Source organism: Phyllostomus hastatus, unplaced genomic scaffold (genome assembly GCF_019186645.2).
Source record: "Phyllostomus hastatus isolate PE091 unplaced genomic scaffold, TTU_PhHast_1.1 phas_scaffold_93, whole genome shotgun sequence".
Taxonomy (NCBI): Eukaryota; Metazoa; Chordata; class Mammalia; order Chiroptera; family Phyllostomidae; genus Phyllostomus; species Phyllostomus hastatus.
Genome location: NW_025334042.1, coordinates 15,609,826 through 15,633,786, shown reverse-complemented (window position 1 = coordinate 15,633,786; position 23,961 = coordinate 15,609,826). Strand labels below are relative to the sequence as shown.

Below are 23,961 nucleotides of genomic sequence, written 5' to 3'. Positions count from 1 at the left end.
TTTCTTTACCATTTCATATAATAAGGGCTTGGTGATGATGAACTCCTTTAACTTGACCTTATCTGGGGAGCACTTTATCTGACCTTCCATGCTAAAGGATAGCTTTGCTGGACAGAGTAATCTTGGATGTAGGTCCTTGCCTTTCATGACTTCAAATACTTCTTTCCAGCCCCTTCTTTCCTATAAGACTTCTTTTGAGAGATCAGCTGATAGTCTATGGGAACTCCTTTGTAGGTAACTGTCTCCTTTTCTCTTGCTACTTTTAAGATTCTCTCCTTATCTTTAATCTTGGCTAATGTAATTATGATGTGCCTTGGTATATGCTTCCTTGGGCCCAATGTCTTTGGCATTCTCTGAGCTTCCTGGACTTCCTGGAAGTCTAATTCCTTTGCCAGATTGGGGAAGTTTTTCCTTTATTATTTTTTTCAAGTAAGTTTACAATTTCTTGCTCTTCCTCTTCCCCTTCTGGTACCCCTATAATTAGGATGTTGGAACATTTAAAGATGTCCCGGAGGTTCCTCTCCTCATTTCTTTGAATTTTTGTTTCTTCATTGTGTTCCGGTTGAATGTTTATTTCTTCCTTCTGCTCCAAACCGTTGATTTATGTCCCAGTTTCCCTCCTTCTACTGTTGGTTTTTCTTTTTTTCCTTTATTTTGATGTTTTCCTGTATATTTTAATTTCACTTTGTATAGCCTTCACTTCTTACTTTATTTTGCGTCCATACTCCGTCATTTCCGTGAGCACCCTGATTACCAGTGTTTTGAACTCTGCATCTGATACGTTGGCTATCTCCCTGTTGCTTAGTTCTTTTTCTGGCTTTGATCTGTTCTTTCATTTGGGCCATATTTGTCTCCATGCACCTGCTATGTTGTAAGGGGTTGAGTCTTAGGTATTCTCCAAGGTGGTGCAACCCATGTTGCTGCATTATGGTGCTGTATGTAGGAGAGGAATCAGAGATGGAATAATGCCACTTGCTTGGCTCTCACCCTGATTTCAGTCACATCTCCCCCTACCCACAAGTGAATTGGGCCCTTCTGGTGTTGATACAAAGGTGGGTAGGTTTGTTTATAGTCTAGGATCCCACGAGCCGCTCTAACGGACTCTTCTGAGAGACTGAGAGTTTTTTCCTCTGCTGAAACCCCCACAGATTTTTAGAGCCAGTGGTTTTGAGGCTTTAGTTTACCATGGTGGAATCCTGAATTGCACTGCCTACCTCACTCCTCAGTTGCTCCTCTGGGTTTATCTGCACGTGAATGTAGGAATGCCTGGTCTGCCAGCCGCCACCCTGTCGTGCGTCCTCTCCACCACAGCTGTCCATCTCCACCCCTTCTACCAGTCTGGATGAATATTTCTTCTATAACTCCTTGGTTGTTGGGTTTCCATGCAGTTTGATTTTCTGGCAGTTCCAGGGTTGTTTTTTTGTTTTGTTTTGTTTTTAAGTTGGTTGTTATCCTTCTTTTGGTTGTGTGAGGAAGGGATGTATATCTACCCATGTCTCCATCTTTGCCAGAAGTAGGCATAGTTGTTATTTTTTAAAAATCTTTATTAGTTATAGATGCATCCTGAATTAATATTTACAGGTGAAATGACAAGTGGATTTCCTTTAAAATATTCAACTTCAGTCCTGGTTGGTGAGTCAGTGGATTGAATGCCCATCTGTGAACCAAAGGCTACCAGTTTGATTCCCAGCTAGGACACATGCCTGGGTTGTGGTCCAGGTCCCCAGTTGGGACTGTCTCTCCCACTCCTTCCCTCTCTCTAAAAATAAACAAATAAAAACTTTAAGAAATATTCAACTTCAATTAACCACAACAAAAAATTGTATGTGTGGATTGTTTGAAAGTGAATATTGGATTTCTGGTAGTTTGTTACAATATTCTCTATTGCAGTGACTTTTGACCTTTCTCATCTCATGGTATACATGAACTAATTACTAAAATTCTGAGGACTTCTGGCCAAGATGGAGGCATAGGTAGACACATTATGCCTCCTCGAGCAACCAAAATAAGGGCAATGATTTAGAAACAAAATAACAACCATAACTGACATAAAATTAAACTGTATGGAAGTCAGACAACCAAGGAGTTAAAATAGACACATTCATCCAGACTGGTAGAAAGGACAGAGTTAAGCAGCTGCACAGGGAGGGATTGCAGCACAAAAAGTGGTGGCACCTGGCACGAAAGGCATCCTGGGCACGCAAGACCGCAGAAGGTGGACCCTGGGCATGCAGGTGGCGGCTGGCAGACCCCAGGTGCAGGGTGGCAATGAGCAGACCCAGCAAGAAGGCAATTTTGAAGTGAGGCACTATGTGCAAGGTGGCTGGCTGACCAACGGTTCCATAGTTGCATGCAGATAAACCAGGCAAAATTAGGTAAAGAGACAGACCGAACAACCCAGGGTCCCAGTGCTGGGAAATAGAACCTCCAGGCACCAACTAGGGACACCTGTGGGGGTTGAGGTGCTGGGAGAGACTCCCTGCCTCACAGGAGAGTTCGTTGGAGAGACCCACGGGGTCCTAGAGCATGCACAAGCCCACCCACACAGGAATTAGCACCAGAAAAGCCCGGTTTGCTTGGGGAAAGCAGTGGAAGGGACTGAAATCTGACCGAGAGTGGAGCAAGCACCACTGTTCCCTCTCGGACCCCACCCCCACATACAGCGTCACAACCCAGCAACTGGGTGGCCCCACCCTGGTGAACACCTAAGGCGCCCCCCACCCCACATAACAGGGGCAGCAAGACAAAAAAAAAATGGCCCAAACGAAGAACAGATCAAAGCTCCACAGCAAATATAACTAAGGGATGAAGAGACAGCCAACCTATCAGATGCACAGTTCAAAGCACTGGTGATCAAGATGCTCACAGAACTGGTTGAATTTGGTCGCAAATTAGATGAACAAATGAAGGCTATGCTAAGTGAAATGAAGGAAAATGCACAGGGAGCCAATAGTGATGGGAAGAAAACTGGGACTCAAATCATTGGAGTGGACAAGAAGGAAGAAAGAAATAACCAAACAGAAAAGAATGAAGTAAGAAGAATTTAAAGAAATGAGGAGAGGTTTAGGAACCTCCAAGATATCTTGAAACGTTCCAACATCTGAGTTATAGGGGTACCAGAAGAAAAAGAAGAACAACAACAAGTGGAAAGTTATTTGAACAAATAATAAAGGAGAATTTCCCCATTCTGGCAAAGGAAATAGACCTCCAGGAAGCCCAGGAAGCTCAGAGAGTCCCAAAGAAGTTGGACCCAAGGAGGAACACACCAAGGCACATCATAATTATATTACCCAAGATTAAAATGAAGGAAAGAATCCTAGAAGCAGCAAGAGATAAGGAGACAGTTACCTACAAAGGAGTTCCCATCAGACTGTCAGCTGATTTCTCAAAAGAGACCTTACAGGCAAGAAGGGGCTGGAAAGAAGTATTCCAAGTCATGAAAGGCAAGGACCTACATCCAAGATTGCTCTATCCAGCAAAGCTTTCATTTAGAATGGAAGGGCAGATAAAGTGCTCCCCAGATAAGGTCAAGTTAAAGGAGTTCATCATCACCAAGCCCTTATTGTATGAAATGTTAAAGGGACTTATCTAAGAAAAAGAAGATAAAAAACATCTATAGTAAAATGACAGCAAACTCACAATTATTAACAACCACGCCTAAAACTAAAAAAAAAAAAACAAACAAAAAAACTAAGCAAACAACTAGAACAGGAACAAAACCACAGAAATGGAGATCACATGGAGGGTTAGCAACAGGGGAGTGGGAGGAGGAGAGAGGGGGAAAAGGTACAGAGAATAAGTAGCATAGATGGTAGGTAGAAAATAGGGGGAGGGCAAGAATAGTATGGGAAATGTAGAAGCTAAAGAACTTATAACCCATGGACATGAACTAAAGGGGGGGGAATGTCAGTGGGAGGGGGTGTTCAGGGTGGAGGGGAATGAAGGGGGGAATGGGACAACTGTAATAGCATAATCAATAATATATATTAAAAATAAAATAAAATTCTGTGGCACAACAGAAAATATATTTTTTGCTGATTTGACAAAAAAATAGGTATAATTTTGATTCGTTCACATCAAAAGGCTATTATTGTGTTGGTGTTTTTTTTTTATTTGACAATCTAAGAAAAAACAGGTCAGTGTCCATGACTAAAGAATCAGATATTGCATATTTTAAAAATTCTTGTGGCACACTGATTGAAAATCGCTGCTCTATTGTATTTATGTTTAGATCTACCATAAGAAAATTTTTTTAAAAAGTTTAAATGAGTGGGGAGAGTGAGGCTTTAGGTAAACTTCCAAAACTTTCCCCCATTTGGGTGGCAAATAAAACTATGACAGATGTCCAAAGCACAATAATAAAATGAGAGAGAAGATGTAGAACAGGAAGCTGCTGGTGATGCTGGTAAAATCTGCTTATGTAATAAGACATACTCTGAATTAAGTCATAATTAAGACTAAAAACCAACAGTGCTCATTCACATTAGGATATAAAAGGAAGCAATATGTAAGGTCCGTGAATGGTAAGTACTGAAGGAGTATATACAATTTCTATAGCACACAGCAGACGAAGAGTTCATAGATATTGTCAGTATTTCATTTTAGCAAGGCTTTCCACTTCTCACTGAGAAATTTTCCTCAAGGTAAAGCACAGGACTAACACTGACTAATTCTCAGGCTTACTATTCACTAATCATGTAACTGGCAAGCTATGGTATTCTACTTCTTTGAACCTTATCTATAAAATGGGGATAAATGCACCTGCCTGTAAAGATATTACAGAAAACAGAAACAAATCACTCATACAGTAAGTGGTGCAAAGTACACAATTTAGTAAGTTGCAGCTAGCATCATTACTAGGCTCAAGAGGAAAGAACATTCATTAAGGTCAATATTTGAATGGGAGGGCTTAGACAAAAGCAGTAAGGCATAAAAAAGAAATAAGAGGTATAAGAACTAGAAATACATACTGTCCTAAATGTAATGATGCAACTGTGTAGAATCCAAAAAAATCTAAGAACTAACCATTTGGCATTAAAAAAAGCTCAGCTAAATCAATACCAATGTACTAAAATTAACAATGCATCTATACTCAAAGAACAATAGGTAAGAGAGAACCCATACACATAACAACCATTACTACTTAGGGATAAATCTAATAAAAGAAAAACAGCTTTATGAAAAACTTATAAAACACTATTGAAGAAATAAAAAACCCAAACAAATGGAGTTATAGAACATACCTCTAACTGAAAAGCAAATATAGCAAATAAGCCAGTTCTTTCTATGTTAACATATAATTCAGTACAATTCCAATAAATCTACCAATGGAGTTTGAATTAAATCAACAAGTTAGAGAAGGTTGCCCTACTAGGTGTAAGCTTCTAATATAATAATTAAAACATGTGGAAACTGAGCAGAGCAATGGGAAAAAATAGAGATCCTAGAACAGACCCACATATATCCAAAAACTTGATTATATTACAGAAGGCATAATTAATATTCAATAACAAGTGGTTTGGGGGCAATTAGTTATGCATACAGAAAAAAGTCAGGTCCTATTAATACCATGCACAAACAAATTTCAGGTGGATTAAAAACATATATATAAAAAGAAAATCCTTCCTGGCTGGTGTAGCTCAGTGGATTACGTGTGGGCTGAGAACCAAAAGGTTGATCGTTCGATTCCCAGTGAGGGCACATGCCTGGGTTGCAGGCCAGGTTGCTAGTGGGGGCAATGTGAAAGGCAACCACACATGATGTTTCTCTTCCTCTCTTTCTCCTTCCCTTCCCCTCTTCCTAAAATAAATTTTTAAAAAATTTTTAAAAATCCTTGAAACTTTCAGAAGCAAATACATGAGGGCCCCCCAAAACTGGAATTTATTATAAAAATTGTGTATTTATTCTTACATGTTTAAACTTCAGTCACCTTCAAAGTACTCTGTTTGATGTAATACACCTATCAAGAAGTTTTTCCCACTGGTCAAAAACAGTTTTTGAACTCATCAATTTTAATGTCTTTTAGTGCTTCTGTTGTTTTTTTTTGTTGCGGTCTCTTCAGTAAGTAGTGTTGGGAAAATTGTACAGGTACATGCAAAAAAATGAAACTAGACCACCAACTTACACTATACACAAGAATAAACTCAAGATAGATAAAAGACTTTAACTGTAAGTCACAAAACCATAAAAATCCTAGAAGAAAACATAAGCAGCGTATCTCAGACATCACTCATACCAGTATTTTTGCCAATACATCTCCTAGAGCAAGGGAAACAAAAGAAAAAGAAACAAATGGGACTACATCAAACTAAAAAGCTTCTGCATAGCAAAAGAAACAATCAACAAAATGAAAAGGAACCCACTGTATGGGAGAACGAATGTATTTGTCAATGATACATCTGATAAAGGGTTAATTTCCAACATGTACACAAGTCAACAAACAACCCAATTAAAAAATAGGAAAGGGACCTGAACAGATGCATCTCTAAAGAGTACACAGAGATGGCCAAGAGACATATGAAAAAATGATCATCCTCACTATTCATCAGAGAGATGCAAATTAAAACTACAATGAGGTATCACTTCACACTAGCCAGAATGGCTACCATCAATAAATCAACAAACAAGTGCTGGGGAAGATGTGGAGAAAAGTGTACACTGTTAGTGAGAATACAGACTGGTGCAGCCACTGTGGAAAACAGTATGGAGTTTCCTCAAAAGAATTAAAAATGGAACTACCTTTTGACCCAGCAGTTCCACTTCTGGGAATATATCCTAACACTCCCAAAATAATCGGAAAGAATACATGCAACCCGAAGACTTCAACCAAGATGGAGGCATAGGTAAACAAACATGCTCCGCCTCTGCACACAACTACAGCAAAAACCACAACTACATCACAAACAAATTTTCCCCAGATTCATCAGAAAATTAAGGGGCATGGAAGTCTGACAACCAAGGATTGAAAGAAGCCACATTCATCCAGAGGGTAGGAGGAGCAGAGATGCAGAGGCATGGAGAGGCAGTCCCACATTCATGTGTGGTAGATAAAAATTGGAGGGATACCACAGGAGCACCAGCACCAGACCAGACCACAAAGACCATGGTTTCTGTGCCAGAAAGATAATAACTTCTGGCTGCAAAAACCAGTGGGGATTGGGGTGGTGGAAAAAACCAAGGATTCTCAAGAGATTTCTCTTAAAGCGCCCACAATGGACTCATGCAGACCCACCCCCTCTGGGATTCAGCACCAGGGCAACAGTTCAAAGGCCACAAGAGGCATACCAGGAGAAGGGGAGAAAAGTGAAGTGACTGAGAAGGGGGTGAGTGCTGGTTAGACAGCTTCCTCTCAGGCAATCTCCAGACATCAGGCAGCAGTGTTGTCCTCTCTCTGAGCCTTCCCCCATACAGAGCCACAAGTGGTGAAACAGGCTGCCCCACTGAGGCAACTACCTAAGGCTCCACCCCACACAATTTACAGGTGCCCTTTCTACAACAGGCCATGCTACTAACACAGGGAGTCAAAGCAGCTCTACCTAACACAGAAACAAACACAGGGAGGGCTCTAAATTGGGACTACAAAGAAATATGGCCCAAATGAAAGAACAGAACAAAACTCCAGGAAAAGAACTAAATGAAATGGAGATAAGCAACCTATCAGATGCACAGTTCAAAATACTGGTTATCATGATGCTCAAAGAAATCATTGGATATGGAACAGCATAAAAACGACCCAGACAGAAATGAAGGTTGCATTAAGGGAAATACAGAAAAATCCACAGGGAATCAACAGGGAATCCACAGGGAACCAAGAGAGGAGGAGATGAAGCTGAGATTGAAATCAATGACTTGGAACATAAGGAAGAAAAAAGCATTCAATCAGAATAGCAAGAAGAAAAAAGAATAAAAAAAAATATAGAGAGTAAGGAGCTTCTGGGACATCTCCAAATGTACTAATATCCAAATCATAGGAAGCACAGAGTCCCAAACAAGTTGGACCCAAAAAGGGCCACAAGACATATCATAATTAAAATGCCAAAGGTTAAAGATGAAGAGAGAACCTTCAAAGGAGCAAAAGAAAAGTAGACAATTACCTACAAAGGAGTTCCCATAAGACTGTCAGCTGATTTCTCAAAAGAAACTTTGCAGGCTAGAAGGGACTGGAAACAAATATGCAAAGTGATGAAAAGCAAGGATGTACAACATAGATTACTCTATCTAGCAAAGCTATCGCTTAGAATTGAGGGCAGATAAAGTGTTCCTCAATAAGGTAAAACTAAAGGAGTTCATCATCACCAAGTCAGTTGTATGAAATGTTAAAGGTAACAATATTAGAAAAAGAAGATCAAAACTATGAACATTAACATGGCAACAAATGCACAACTATCAAGAACTGAACCTAAAAAAGCAGCCCTGGCTGGTGTGGCTCAGTGGAATGAGCACAGGCCTGTGAACCAAAGGGTTGACAGTTTGATTCCCAGTCAGGGCACATGCCTAGGTTGCAGGCCAGGTCCCCAGTAGAGGGCACGTGAGAGGCAACCACACACTGATGTTTCTCTCCCTCTCTTTCTCCCACCCTTCCTCTCTGTCTGAAAATAAATAAAAAAAAATATTTTTTAAAAAGAAATTAATTAAACAAGCAGAACAGGTACAGAATCATAGATATGGAAATCATTTGGGGGGTTATCAGCTGGGAAGGGGAAGGGGGAGAACAGAGGGAAGGGGGAAGAAATTAAGAAGTACAAGTTGGTAGGTACAAAATAGACAGAGGGGATATTAAGAACAGTACAGAAAAAGGAGTACCCAAAGAAGTTATATGTATGACCCATGGACATGAACTAAGGGAGGGGGGATTGCTGGAGGGAATGGGGGTACCAGGTGGAGGGGGACAAACAGGGAAAAATTGGTACAACTGTAATAGCATGATCAATAACTATATTTTAAAAAAGAAAGAATATATGCAAGCCTATATTTGTAGCAATACTGTTTGCAATAGGTAAGATCTAGAAACAGCCCAAGTGCCCATCAGTAGATGAGCGGACAAAAAAGTTGTGGTACATTTATGCAATGGAATACTATGCAATTGTGAAAAAGGAAACTTACTTACCCTTTATGACAGCATGGATGGACCTGGAGAATATTATGCTAAGTGAAATAAGCCAGTCAAAGGCAAATATCATATGATCTCACTTATATGTGGAATCTAATGATTGTGGAGATGTGGAATCTGAGCAAAATAAACTAATGAACAAAACAGAACCAGAGGCATGGATATATGGAACAAACTGACAGATGTCAGAAGGCAGGGATGTGGGAGGGTGTGGATAAAGAAGGTAACAAGATTAGCCAAAGAACATCTATGCATAGCCCATGGACACAGACAACAGTATAGTGAAGGCAGGGTGCGGGGGATGGATGTTGGATGGAGGTGGGCAAAGAAGGGGAAAATGGGGGACATCTATAATAGTGTCATCAATAAAAAAAAAGTTTGTAAAGACTCAAAAGTAGAAAACCAAAAGGCCAATAATGAAAGTGAAGAGAGTTAATTTTCTATTGGTAATTAAACAAATTCAAATTAAAATGAGGAAATACCATATTATACCCAACAGACTGTCAAAAACTTTTTAAAAATTAATAGCTTTTACAATATCACATCCTAGTTTATCAATACCAGTTCATTTGTACTGCTTGGAAGTACCCCATTGTATAATAAACCACAGTTTATCTACTTACCTGTTGAATAATATCTGGGATGCTTACAACTTTTAACCTGTACAAAGAAAGTCTGATGTAAACATGTACAAGGTTTTGTTTTTTTTTTTTAAAGATTTTATTTATTTATTTTTAGAGAGAGGGGAAGGAAGAAAGTGAGGGAGAGAAACATCAATGTGTGGTTGCCTCTTGCACGCCCCCAACTGGGGACCTGGCCCTCAACTCAGGCATGTGCCCTAACTAGGAATAGAACCAGCAACGCTTTGGTTTGCAGGCCAGCAGTCAATCCACTCAGTCACACCAGCCAGGGCACATGTACAAGTCTTGATGTGAACATATGGATTCATTTCCTCGGTGGGATGAATGTGTCACTATGGTAGATGTATATTTAATTTTTTAAAAAGCCAAAGTGTTTCAAAGTCGTTGTACCATCTTATATTTCTAACAGTAACATATATATGTATTTAAGGTGCTCCACATCCTCACCAACATTTTTTGGGTCACATTCTTTAAGATGAGCCATGCTAACAGTTGTGTAGTGGTATCTTGTAGTTTTAATTTTCATATTCCTGTGATTAATATTGAACATCTTTTCATGTTTGCCAACTCCCATATCTTCTTTAGCAAAGTATTTTGTTCATTTTAAAATGAGGTTTTCTTCTAATTGTGGAATTATGAGTTATTCATATATCCTCCATATAAACAGTTTCTTAAACTTGTATTTTCTGCTAGTCTACAGACTGTCTTTTAATTTTCTTTATCATGTTTATAAAACAATTATATTTTGATACAATCAAAACATTCAACATTTTTCTTTTATACTTTGTGCTTTTGTGTCCAGCTAAGAAATCTTTGCCTAACCTATAATCACAATGATTTTCTTAGATGTTTTCTTCTGTAATTTAATCATTTTCACTCCTTAAATATAAGTCTATGATCCAGTTTAAGTTAATCTGTTGATGGTGTCAGGATGGAGGTTTTGTTGGTTTTTTTTAAAGACAAAAACTGCCACCCAAAACTTCACTTTGGGAAAGTTTTATTTTGAGCAGAAAGAAACCGAGAAACAGAGAAACTCTGTCCTGCCTCCATTTGCCTGAAAGGATGTAAGTTAATCACAGAGACAACCCTTACTAGCCTGGAGGTAATACCAGAGGACACTCCATAACAAACTTTACTAACTAGCCTTTATATATGATTAGTTTCACATATATCTGCCTTCTCACAATTGGTCTCCCCTAGAGACTCCAGGTCATTTTCCTTATTACTTCTCTAAAAATTTACTGTTCCTCTGTTAAGATGTTAGCTATATAAACCTAAGTTCTAACCAAACTTTTGAGTTACTCATCCATGAGTTTCTCCCATGTGTGAGGTCTGTCTGGAAAAAGTCCAGCCATTGTTAATATAACGAGGACAGTTTGTGTGACATCAATGTTACCTGGCAGCCAAGGAGAGTAGACTGGAATGTGTATGCATGAACAATGACAACTTCACTGTACCATTTAGTGGGGCGGAAGACACCATTGAGTGAGCATGTATACTCAGCATACTGTGTGGCCATCACATTCAAAATGACTGAGCAAGTAGAGCAATGAATCTGCAACAAATTTTGCATTAAGCTTGAACATGCCTCCTTGGAAACTAGTCGGTGACTCAGGAAGTCTCAGCTATGGGCAACTGGTGATTGGCAGATTCATCACAACAATGTGCCTACTCATGCATGCATCTGGTGAAGTTTTTGGTGAAACATCAAGTCGCCCACGTAATTCAGACGCCCTACAGCCTGGATTTGGCACCCTGTGACTTCTGGCTTTTCCCAAAACTAAAATCACCTTTGACATGGAAGAGATTTCAGACCATCAGTGAAATTAAGGAAAACATGATGGGGCAGCTGATAGCGACTGGGAGAACTGCGTGGGTTCCCAAGGTGTCTACTTTAAAGAGGACTGAGGCATCATTGTCCTATGTACAATACTTCTTGTATCTTTTTCAATACATATCTCTATTTTTCATATTACATGGCTGGGTACCTTCTAGACAGATCTCATATATATGCAATATACACTAATAAACCTTTTTTTCTTGTTAGTCTCTCTTTTAGAGACTCAGGTGAGAACATGGAAGAATAGGAAAAAAGATTTTTCTTTCTTTACAATGGTTATCTAATTGTTTAAGGGCCACTTATAAAAAGGTATCCTTTCCCCACTGAAATGCCTGGGCAACTGTCAAAAATAAATAGATAACACCTTATGGATCTATTTCTGAACTTCTATAGTTTTCCACTGATCTATATTTATTTGCATACCATGTGCATTACCAAATATTTGTAAGTCTTGAAATCAGGTAGTGTAAGTCCTCCAATTTTGATCTTCGTTTTCAAATTTGTCTATTCTGAACCTTTTATGTTGGCAGATAAATTTTAGAGTCAGTATGTCAACTGACTGGGATTATGTTGAATCTATAGATCAATCTGTGAAGAACTGAAATCTTTAACAATATGAATCTTCTCATCCATAAGCAATATTTTATAGTTTTCAGTATATGGCTACTGCATGTGTCTTGTCAAATTTAGCTCTAAGAATTTCATACTTTTATGCTATTTGTAAATGATTTATTTCATCAATTTCAATTTTAGATTGCTCTTCTTGGTATATAGGCAAGCAATTAACTTTTTAAAAATTTTTATTTATTTTTAGAGAGAGGGGAGGAAGGAAGAGATGGAGGTAAACATCGATGTGTGAGACAAACATCGACTGGTTGCCTCCTGCATGCCCCCAACTGGGGACCTGGCCCACAACCCAGACTTGTGTGCTGACCAGGAATTAAACCAGCAACCTTTCAGTTCAAGGGTCAATGCTCAATCTACTGAGCCACACAGCCAGAGGAGTAAACAATTTACTTTTATATACTGACCATATTCTATAACCTTCCTATACTTCCTATACTTATTTAATCTAGTCTTATAAATTTCTTGTGGTTTCTTATATACATGATGCTATCCTCTGCAGCAGGAAAAGTTTTATTTTTTCATTTTCAAGCTTATACCTTTTATTAATCCCCCAACACCACTCTTACTTTATTGTATTATTGAGAATCCTTAGCACTATGATAAAAAGTAGTCGTAGAGCAATCGTTCTTGCCTTTGTCTTAGAGGCAAAGAAATGAGTACTTCATCATTAAGTACAGTATTAGCTGTAGGTTTGTCAAAGATACCTCCATTAGACTGAGGAAGTTCTTTTCTACTTTGTTGACTTTTAAACACAAACAAAAGTTGAATTTCCTCAAACTCTTTATCTGTCTCTTTTGAGATAATTATGTTATTTTCTTTTTTAGCCTGTTAATACAGTGCATTACATTATTTGAATGTTGATGCTAAATCAACCTTGAATACTGGGATACAACATTGGTCATGATATATTGTTGTCTTCAATTTATTAAAATTTTGTTAAGGATTTTTGCATCTATATTCATAATCAGTATTGTAGTTTTCTCATCTCTTTGGTTTTGGTATCAGAGTAAGTCGGGCACATAAAATGAGTTAGAAAGTATTTCCTCCTCTTCTAAGTTCTTCAAAAGATTATATAGCCCCTGGCTGGCGTAGCTCAGTGGATTGAGTGTGGGCTGGGAACCAAAGTATCCCAGGTTCGATTCCCAGCCAGAGTACATTCCTGGGCCATAACCATAACCCCCAACAACTGCATATTGATGTTTCTCTCTCTCTCTCTATCTCCCTCACTTCCATCTTTTAAAAAAAAAAAATAAAATATATTTTTAAAAAAGCTTATATAAAAATAGTGTATAAATTCTTCCTTATATTGTTGGAATCAGCAGTGAAGATGCCAAATGGGCCTAGAGTTTCCTTTGTGGTAAAATTGTAAGCTACGGTTCAATTTCTCTGATACAGGCCTACTCAGGTTATCTATTCCTTTTTTATTGAGCCTTAGCAGTTTGCATCTTTTGAGAAGCTTGTCCATTTAATGTAAACTGTCAAATTTACTGGGATGGAATGGTTTGAGGTATCCAATGTTATCTTTATAATAGCTATAGAATCATCAGTAATGTTCCATCTCTCATTCCTGATATTAGTAATGCGTTCTCCCTTGCTTTTCTAAGTCTAGCTAAAAGTTTATCGATTTTGTTCATCATTTTAAAGAATCAGCTTTTGGTTTTATTGATAATCTCTATTGCTTTTCTATTTTTATTTCAATGATCTTTGCTTTAATCTTTACAATTTCCTTTCCTCTGCTTACATGATGTTAAGTTTGCTTTTTTTTTTTCTTCCTAATTTCTTAAGGTGGAAGCTTAGGTCAATGATTTTAAATCTTTCTAATATAACATTTGATGTTACAAATTTCCTTGTAAGTACTACATTCATTGCATCCCACAAATATTGCTATGTCATATTCTCATTTCATTCTTCTAAAAATATTTTCTAATTTCCCTTATTCTTTTTTGACCCATGTCTAATTCAGAACATTTAATTTCCAAATATTTGGGAATTTTTTTTGGGGGGGGTACCAAGTTACTGTATCTGAAGGAATGGTACAATGGAGACATAAGTGGAAGATTTGGTATAAGTTATAGAAAAGGTAAAGGTAACTCCAACATGCACGTACTGCTTTGGTGGCCAGGTGGCTGCTGCAAGCCAGTCTAAGGCTTAGCTCCCTTCACTGTCTCCCAGGGTGTGTCTGTCAAAGAGATACTCTGCCATGCCAGTTTCAGGGACTCCAACATACACAAGTTGGTTACGAGGTCACCCACTCCTTTGATAGATTTCATCTGCTCATTCTGGTAGGAAGTCACAATGAAGTCACATAGATGAGGGTCATTTTTTCAGTGGCCAGTTTCTGCAAGTCCAGTGGTGTCTGATTCACAATTTTTCCCAAGTATAATGCATACTTCATTGCATTCAGCCCATTCTCCCAGTCATCATAGCTTGGTTTCTTTATATCCTGAAGGAAGATTTAGACACCTCACTGGTTCTGCAGAGTCATCAGTTTCTCAGCATGTTCCCTCTCCTCATGAAATTGGTGAAGAAAATATTTGGCCAAGCTCTTCAAAGCCATATCATTGTGGTTAAAGTGGTAAGACACAGACTGGTAGATGTAGAAGGTGTAGAGCTCCAGGTTGATCTGGCAGTTGATGGCAGCTTCCAAGTCCTGGTGGTAGTTCTGGTGCACCTGAAAGGTGGATGTGGATGTCATGATGGGCAGCTAAGGAGATGCAGCTTTGCTGCACTGGAGCAGTGGCGGGAGGCCAGCTGAGGGTGCTGTGAGGAGGTGGTAGAGGATGGATGTGAGTGGCTGGCTGGGATGGGGGTTGAGTGCCGGTTCAGTTCAAGCACTGTTGAAGCAAGAAACCATGGCGACTCTCAAGACTCAGGAATTTTCCAGATATTTTTTTGTTACTGATTCCTAAATTAAGCCCTTTATGATAAAAAGAACATATTTTGTATATTTAAATCCTAAACTTATTGAAATTTTTATGGCCCAGAATATGGTCTATCTTGGCAAACATTCTATTAATATTAGAAAAGAATATATACCATGCAGTTGTAGGAAGGAGTAAGTCTGTATATGTCAAATAGTTCAGGTATTTACTGATTTTTTTGGTCTAATTTCTATATCAATCATTGAGAGAGTAGTGTTGAAAATCTCCAACTGGTGGGTTCTTTTTCTCCTTTCTGTTTTACTATGCTTCATGTATTTTGAAGTTGTTATTAAATGCATAAATATTTATGATAGTCCCCTCAAAGAACTGACCCTCTTTCCATCATGAAACAACCATCTATATTCATGGATAATATTCCTTGCTGTAAAACCTTTGTCTAATATTAATGTAGTAACTCCTATCTTCTGATTAGTATTTGCATAGTGTGTCTTCTTCCATCCTTATACTTTCAGTCTGTGTCTTTAAATATATTTAAACTGGGTTTCTTATAGATAGCACTTACCTAGGTATTACTTTTAAATGCAATCTGATAATTCCCACCTACTAATTGTAGTGATTACTAATATGGTTAGATTTAAACCCACCATCTTGCTATTTGTTTTCTATTTGTCCAATCAGCTCATCTCTTTTCTGGATGTCTTTTAGACTAAGCATTTTTATAATTCAGTTTTATCTCCTTTTGTGGTTTCTTTAGGATTTGGGTATATGTCTTTAACTTATCACAATCAACCTTCAAATAATGTACCACTGCTCATGTAAGAACTTTAGAACAGTACACTTCTATTTTATTTCTCCCAACATTTTGGGCAATTGTTGTCACACATTTTATTTCTGCACAAGTTATAAATCACACAATACAGTTTTACTGCTTTTGTTATAGTTAATTATCTTTTAAGTGGCTTTTTAAAAACCTACTATTTTTTATATAGATGTATGCTTTTCCTCATTCTTTTATGTAGATCTAAGTTTCCATCTGGTATAGTTTTATCCTGCCTTTAACGTATCTTGTAGTGGTAGTTTCATGGTGATTAATTCTATCAGCTCTTGTGACACAGGGAAACAAGGTCATAAAAAATGTGGGACTTGGTTTGATACTACCATTTCCTCCACTTTCAGTCTCTGCACATTTTACGTAATGTTGGGGCAGAATTCGGAGGTTCACAACCTTTGTGGTCCAAAGGAGTCACTATGAGGGCCCAAGGAAGTTATTTGCCATTTTCAGTGGAAAACAAATCGTGGTTACTAGTTATGATGACTATGTACTTTGTATCTGGATTTGCCACACCTTTCTTTATATTAAGATACCAACTGCTTAATAAGTAAGGATGTTTAGTTAATCCATGAAACATTTTATCAGGTGTACTCATTACAAAATGGATCAAACTGTGAATTCAACATATTAGATGTTTGCCAATAAACTTATAGCATGAATCTTAACGCCTCCCCACTGAAATAAGAAATGAAAAAATATTCTACCAGCTCATGTATTTTTATATTTAAATATTTTTCTTTTTCTCTTTTAATCCTCTCCTGAGGATATTTTTATTGATTTTAGAGAGAGGGTAAAGAAGACAGACACAGAGAGAGAAACATCAGCTGGTTCCCTCCTGTACATGCCCTGACTGGGGGCGTGTACCCACAGTCTAGGTCCCTACTCTGACCAGGGATTGAACCGTCAATCTTTTGGTGAATGGGATGATGCTCCAATCAACTGAGTCACTTAGCCAGGGATTTATTTTTCAATTATAGTTGATGTACAATATTATATTAGTTTCAGACATAAAACTCAATGATTAGACACTTATGTAACTTACCAAGTGATTACCCCAATAAATCTAGTACCTATCTGACACCACACAAACTTATTATAATCTTACTGACTATATCCTCTGGCTGTACTTTACATCTCCGTGACTATTATGTAATGCCCAACTTGTACTTAATCCCTTTACCTTTTTCACCCATCTTCCAATCCTCTCTGATCTGGCAACTGCCAAAAAGTTCTCTATTATCTATCAGTCTGTTTCTTTTCTGCTGGTTCATTTTTTGTGTATTTTAGATTCCAAATATCAGTAAAATCACTGGCATTATCTTTCTAAGTTTGATTTATTTCACTCAGCACAGCAGCCTCTTAAGTCTATCCATGTTGTTGCAGATGGCAAGATTTCACTCTTCTTATGGCTAAGTAATATTACATTGCATGTATGCATCACTTCTTTATTCATTCATCTACCGATGAACACTGTCCATCAATATCCAGTAGTGGAAAGACTGGGTCCTTTTTAGTCTTTTGTTATAGCCTTTGTTTTAAAGTCTATCTAGAGACTTCCAGTCAAGATGGTGGCATAGGTAAACACGGTTTGCCTCTTCATACAACCACATCAAAATTACAACTACAATATAGAACAACCATCACTCAGAACCATCAGAGATTGAGCTGATGGAAGTCTAATAATAACAGAATTAAAAAAAAACACACCCATCCAGACTGGAAGGAGGGCCAGAGATGCAGAACCTGCTGGTCACACAACCACGTGTGGTATATAAAAATTTGGGAGGGACAACTCACAAGCAAGAAGTTCCAGCCCCACACCAGGTCCTCAGCCCAAGATAAGTGTCACGAAGATAAGTCCCCACACCTTCTGGAAGGAAAAACCAGTGGGGATTAAGGGGGCATAAGAAACTTATGGAGGCCCAAGCAGTTCATCTTAAAGAACCCCTATACAAACTTACTCAGATTCACTCCCTCTGAGCTCCAGCACTGGGGTGGCAGCTGGAAAGGCACTAGTAGCATACAGGGAGAACCCAAAGTGTCTGGCATCAAGGCAAGAGCTAGGGGGCAGCTTTCTCCCAAACAGAAACAAGGGCAGAAGCCACTGTCCCTTTTCTAAATGCACTCCCTACAGAGCCACAGAGCTGGGAGGTGAGTACCATTATCTGAAACTCCATCAACCTGGCTAACACTGTTTGTCCCACCCTGGAGACTGCTGAGACTCTCCCACACAACTTATGGGCCCACTCAAACTGCTTTTCCAAATGAATGGCTAGTTTGGCTCATGCTAACACAACTTCCTAAATCCTCTCAAACATGCAACAGCCAGCCTCAATGAGTTCCCAACCCCTGTATCTCTTGCTAAGTGGCCCCAGGTCCAGCACTAGCAGCAGTCAGCCAAACTTTACAGCTTGGCTTCACCTGGGAATCTCCAAGCCCAGCACAAGTAGTAGCCATCTCAGATTGCTTTATATGTCAGGCAGGGTGCCCCAGGCAAAACACAGATGGGGGCCAAGCTTGGCTGGCACCACCTGGGAAAACCCAGAGCCTGTGCACCCAGTACACAGCTACAGACCATGTCGGAGCACAACCACCTTGCTCCCACACAGCTGAACCTCCAGAGGGTGGAGGCTGGTGGTCGGTGGCCTGAGACAATCCTTGCAGTTGACTGGCCACAGTAAAATCCCTCCTATTGACCTGCCAAAAGCAAATAAGGCCCAACTATAAGAGAAGCGTGTACTCAGCCCACATGAAGGGCACACCTTGAGTACCCAGTCCAGGTGATAAAGGAGGCTGTGCCACTGGATTCTACAGCACACTTACTATATTAGGCCAGACTACCAAGACAGGGAGTCATGGTAGCTCTAATACAAGGAACAAATACAGAGAGGCTGCCATAATGAGGAGACAATGAAACAGATCAAAACTCCAGAGAAAGAACTAAATGAAATGGAGATAAGCAATCTATTGGTTGCAGAGTTCCAAACACTGGGTATAAGGATGCTCAAGGAACTTAGTGAGGAGCTCAACAGCATAAAAAAGATCCAGTCAGAAGTGAAAGATACACTAATTGAAATAAAAAACAACCAATCAGGACAAGAAGAAAAAGAATCCAAAAAAAACAAGGATAGTGTAAACAGCCTCTGGGACAATTTCAAGCATTCCAACATTTGCATCATGGGGGTACCAGAAGGAGAAGAGAAAGAGCAAGAAATTGGAAATCTGTTTGGAAAAATAATGAAGAAAATCTTCCCTAGTCTACTCCAAGACACATTATAATTAAAATGTCAAAGGTTAAATGTCAAATGTAAAAGGAAGTGAGAAAAGTCCCAAACAAAATGAACCCCAAGAGGCCCACAGCAAGACACATTGTAATTAAAAAGCCAAAGGTTAAAGAGAAAGAGAATCTTAAAAGCAAGAAGACAAAAGGCAGGGGATTTCCTGTAAGACTGTCATATGTTTCTCAAAAGAAACTTTGCAGGTTAGAAGGGTTGGTAAGAGAGTCCTGGCCAAGATGGAGGCATACAGACCCTTTGTCTCCTCGCACGATGAAAAGGAGGATAACCACCAATCTGAAACCAATAAACAACCAAAAGTGCCAGAAAATGAAACTGCATGGAACTCTGACAACAAAGGAATTAAAGAAAAAACCAACCAGAACGACCAGACCAGTAAGGTAGTGAACTGCACAGGCAAACTCAGAAAAACAGTGGTGACACAGTGGACTTTGGGAGTGGGACTGGCTGCTGAACTCAACGGGCTGCATGGGAGGAGCTGACTTAAGGGGACTGAGAGGTGGCTGTGGGCTATGGTGGTTGCTGTGGTAGAAGGTCCCAGTTTCACATGAGAGTTGGTTGGAAAGGGTGCTAGAGACAAGCAGGCAAGCTGCACTGTTCCCTCTCTGGCCCCTCTCCCACAGGCAGCACCACAGTGCGGCAAAGAGGGCTGCTCTGCCCCGGTGAATACCTAAGGCCCCACCCCTTTAAAACATATCAGCAGTGCTGAGACAAAGAAATATGGCCCAAATGAAAGAACAGAGTAAAGCCTCAGAAAGAGAACTACTCGAGGAGGAGATCGCCAACCTATCTGATGGAGAATTTAAAGCCCTGGTAATCAAAATGCTCATAGATCTGATAAACTTGGTGGAAAAATGAAAAAAACAAAAAAAAACAAAAACAAAAACAAATGAAAGATACCCAAAATGAAATAAAGCAAAACATTCAGGGAACCAACAGTGACAGGAAGGAAACCAGGACTGAAAGCAACTATTTGGAACAAAAGGAAAAAAATAAACATCCAACAGGAACAGAATGAAGAAAACAAGAATTCAAAAAAGTGAAGAGAGTCTTACAAACCTCTGGGGCAATCTGAAACACTCCAATATCCAAATTATAGCCAGAAGGAGAAGAGCAACAGCAAGAATTTGAAAACTTATCTGAACAAATAATGAAGGAAAACTTCCCCAATCTGGTGAAGGAAATAGACTTCCAGGAAGCCCAAAGAATCCCAAAGAAGTTGGACCCAAAGAGGAACATGCCAAGACACATCATCATTAAGTTACCCAAGATTAAAGATTAAAGATAAAGAGAAAATCCCAAAAGCAGCAAGAGAAAAGGAGAAAGTTACATACAAAGGAGTTCCCATAAGGCTATCAGCTGATTTCTCAAAAGAAACCTTACAGGCAAGAAGGGGCTGGAAAGAAGTATTTGAAGTCATGAAAGGCAAGGACCTACACCCAAGATTACTCTACCCAGCAAAACTTTTATTTAGAATGGAAGGGCAGATAAAGTGCTTCCAAGATAAGGTCAAGTTAAAGGAGTTCATCATCACCAAGCCCTTATATGAAATGTTAAAGGGACTTATCTAAGAAAAAGAAGATAAAAAATATGAACAGTAAAATGATGACAAACTCACAACTATCAACAAATGAGCCTAGAAGAAAAGAAAAACAATGAAAACAAAAACTAAGCAAACCACCAGAACAGGAACAAAATCAGAGAAATGGACATCACATGGAGGGAGTTCAATGGGGAGGGGGAAGGCAAAAATGGCGGGGGGAGCTACAGGGAAGAAGAAGCATGGTTAGTAGGCATAAGCTAGATGGGGAGATATAAAAAATGGTATAGGAAACAGAGGACTCAAAGAACTTATATGTACAACCCATGGACATGAATTAAGCGGGGGGAATGCTGGAAGGTTGGGGGGCAGGGCGGCAGGGGTTAGAGGGGAAAAATTGGGAAAACTGTAATAGCATAATCAATAGAACCATATGTTTTTTAAAAATTTTACTTATTTATTTTTAGAGAGGGAAGGGAGGGAGACAGAGGGAGAGAGAAACATCAATGTGCAGTTGCTGGGGGTCATGGCCTGCAACCCAGGCATGTACCCTGACTGGGAATCGAACCTGTGACACTTTGGTACGCAGCCCGCATTCAATCCACTGAGCTATGCCAGCCAGGGCTGAAAAATATTTTTAAAAATAAAAAATAAATAAAAGTAGTAAGGTTTTTAAAAAAGAAGGGTTCGTAAGAAATATTCAAAGTCATGAAAAGCAGGGACCTACAGCCAAAACTACTCTATCCAGCAAAGCTATCATTTAGAATCAAAGGGCAGATAAAGAGGTTTCCAGACAAGAAAAAACTAAAGGAGTTCATCATCACCAAACCATTATTATATGAAATGTTAAAGGGACATATTTAAGAAAAAAAGAAGATCAACACTATGAACAATATAATTGCAAAAAATATATATCTATCAATAATTCAATATAAAAACAAAGAAGAACAGAGACAGAATAATGGAAATGGAAACGTTTTGATGGTTGCCAGATGGGGGTGGGAGGGTGGGGTATGGGTAAAGAGGTGAGGGGATTAAAAAGTATAAATAGGTAGTTACAGAATAATCATGGGGATGTAAAGTACAGTATAGGAACTGGAGTAGCCAAAGAACTTATACACGTGACCCATGCACATGAACAATTGAGCAGGGATTGCCTGAAGGAAGTGGGGAACTGAATGGACTGGGGCAAAGGGTGAAAAATTGGGACAATTGTTATTGCATAATCAATAAAATATAATTAAAAAATGTTTTTTTAAAAAAATGAAGTCTATTTAGTCTGGTGTAAGTATTGCTACCCCAGCTTTTTAATTTTTACTTTCTATTTTCATAAAATATCTTCTTCATCCCTTTACTTTTGGTGTGTGCTTTTCAATCTGAAGTGAGTATATTATAAACATCATATGTAAGGGTCTTGTTTGTTATCCATTCAGCCACATGTCTTTTGATTGGAGCATTTAATCCAACTGCATTTTAAGTAATTGTTGATGGATATGTATTTATTGCCATTTTATTATTTGTATTTAAGTTTGTATTCCTCAAGGCCCTTTAATATTTCTTGTAATACTGGTGTGTGGTGATAAACTCCTTTAGTTTTTTGTCTGGGAAGCTCTTTATCTGCCTTTCAATTCTAAATGATTGTTTTGGTGGGTAGAGTACTCTTGGTTGTAGGTCCTTGCTTTTCACCACTTTGAGTATTTCCAGTCTGTTTTGGACTGCAAAATTCCTGTTGAGAAATCAGCTGACCATCTTATGGGAGTCTCCTAGTAGGTAACTAACTGCTTTTCTCTTGCTGTTTTAAGATTCTTTCTCTTAAACTCTTGGCATTTTCATTATAATGTATCTTGCTATGGGCCTCTTGGGGTTCATTTTGTTTGGGACTTTCTTGCTTCCTGGACTTGTACATTATTTTCTTCACCAGGTGAGATAAATTTTGTTATTATTTTTATTGCTGTTCAATTATAGTTGTCCCCATTATTCCCCTATTACTCTCCCCTGCCCTACCCACCCCTATCATTATTTTTTCAAAAGGTTTTAAATTCCTTGCTCTCTCTTCCCCTTCCAGCACCACACCTCCAACCTCAAATGCTTGAAGTTGTCCCAGAGGCTCCTTAAACTATTCTTTTTTTTTTTTGCTGTTCTGACTAGATATTGTCTGCTTCCTTATCTTCTAAATCATTGATTAATCATCTGTTTCATCTACTTTACTACTGATTACCTGAAATGTATTCTTTATTTCAGTTAGTATATTCTTCATTTCAGACTGGTTCTTTTAGATGTTTCCTATCTCAATTTTTATGTTTTAATTTTATTTTTTCCATTTTTATTGTTGTTCAAGTATAGTTGTCTCCATTTCCTCCCAACTCCTCCCTGATCCAAATCATCTCCACTTCCCACCTTTGATCCTACCCTCCTTGGCTTTGTCCATGTGTCCTTTATACATGTTCCTGACAACCCTTCCCCCTTTTCCCACCCATTATCCTCTCCCACCTCTCCTGTGGTTACTGTCAGTTTGTTCTTAATCTCACTGTCTCTGGTTATATTTTGTTTGCTTGTTTGTTTTATTGATTAGGTTCCACCTATAGGTGAGATCATATGGTATTTGTGTTTCACTGCCTGGCTTATTTTACTTAGCATAATGCTCTACAGATCCATCCATGCTGTCACAAAGGGTAGGAGCTCCTTCTTTCTTTCTGTGGCATAGTATTCCATTGTGTAAATGTACCACAGTTTTTTGATCCATTCACTTACTGATGGGCACTTAGGTTGCTTCCAGTACTTGGCTATTGTAAATAACCCTGCTATGAACATTGGGATGCATAGGTTCATTTGAATTGGTGTTTCAGGATTCTTAGGGTATAGTACCAGCAGAGGAATTGCCAAGTCAAAAGGCAGTTCCAGTTTTAGTTTTTTGAGGAAATTCCATGCTGTTTTCCACAGTGGCTGTACCAGTCTGCATTCCCACCAACAGTGCACTAGGGTTCCCTTTTCTGCACAACCTCACCAGCACTTGTTGTTTCTTGATTTAGTTATGACAGTCATTCTGACCGGTGTGAAGTGGTATCTCGTTGTGGTTTTAATTTCCATTTTTCTCATGGCTAGTCATGTTGAGCAACCTTTCACACATCCCTGGGCCCTCTGTATGTCCTCCTTGGAGAAATGTCTGTTCAGGTCCTTTGCCCATTTTTTCAATT

The 23,961-nt window shown here is 38.9% G+C and overlaps 1 protein-coding gene and 1 pseudogene across 10 annotated transcripts in view; both read right to left on the bottom strand.

Moving 5' to 3' along the window:
- The window catches only part of R3HDM2 (R3H domain containing 2), a 159,727-nt gene that overhangs the window by 77,284 nt on the left and 58,482 nt on the right, over positions 1 to 23,961 (bottom strand). The window contains exon 1 of one of the 10 annotated variants that reach the window (XM_045829615.1): positions 14,325 to 14,424. The exons of the other annotated variants lie outside the window; for them this stretch is intronic. The gene's annotated coding sequence lies outside the window, so the exon portion shown is untranslated. Of the gene's footprint in view, positions 1 to 14,324; positions 14,425 to 23,961 lie in introns of those variants that run through there. 10 annotated transcript variants of the gene reach the window in all.
- Positions 14,366 to 23,961, bottom strand: part of LOC123812769 — a 68,065-nt pseudogene continuing 58,469 nt past the window's right edge.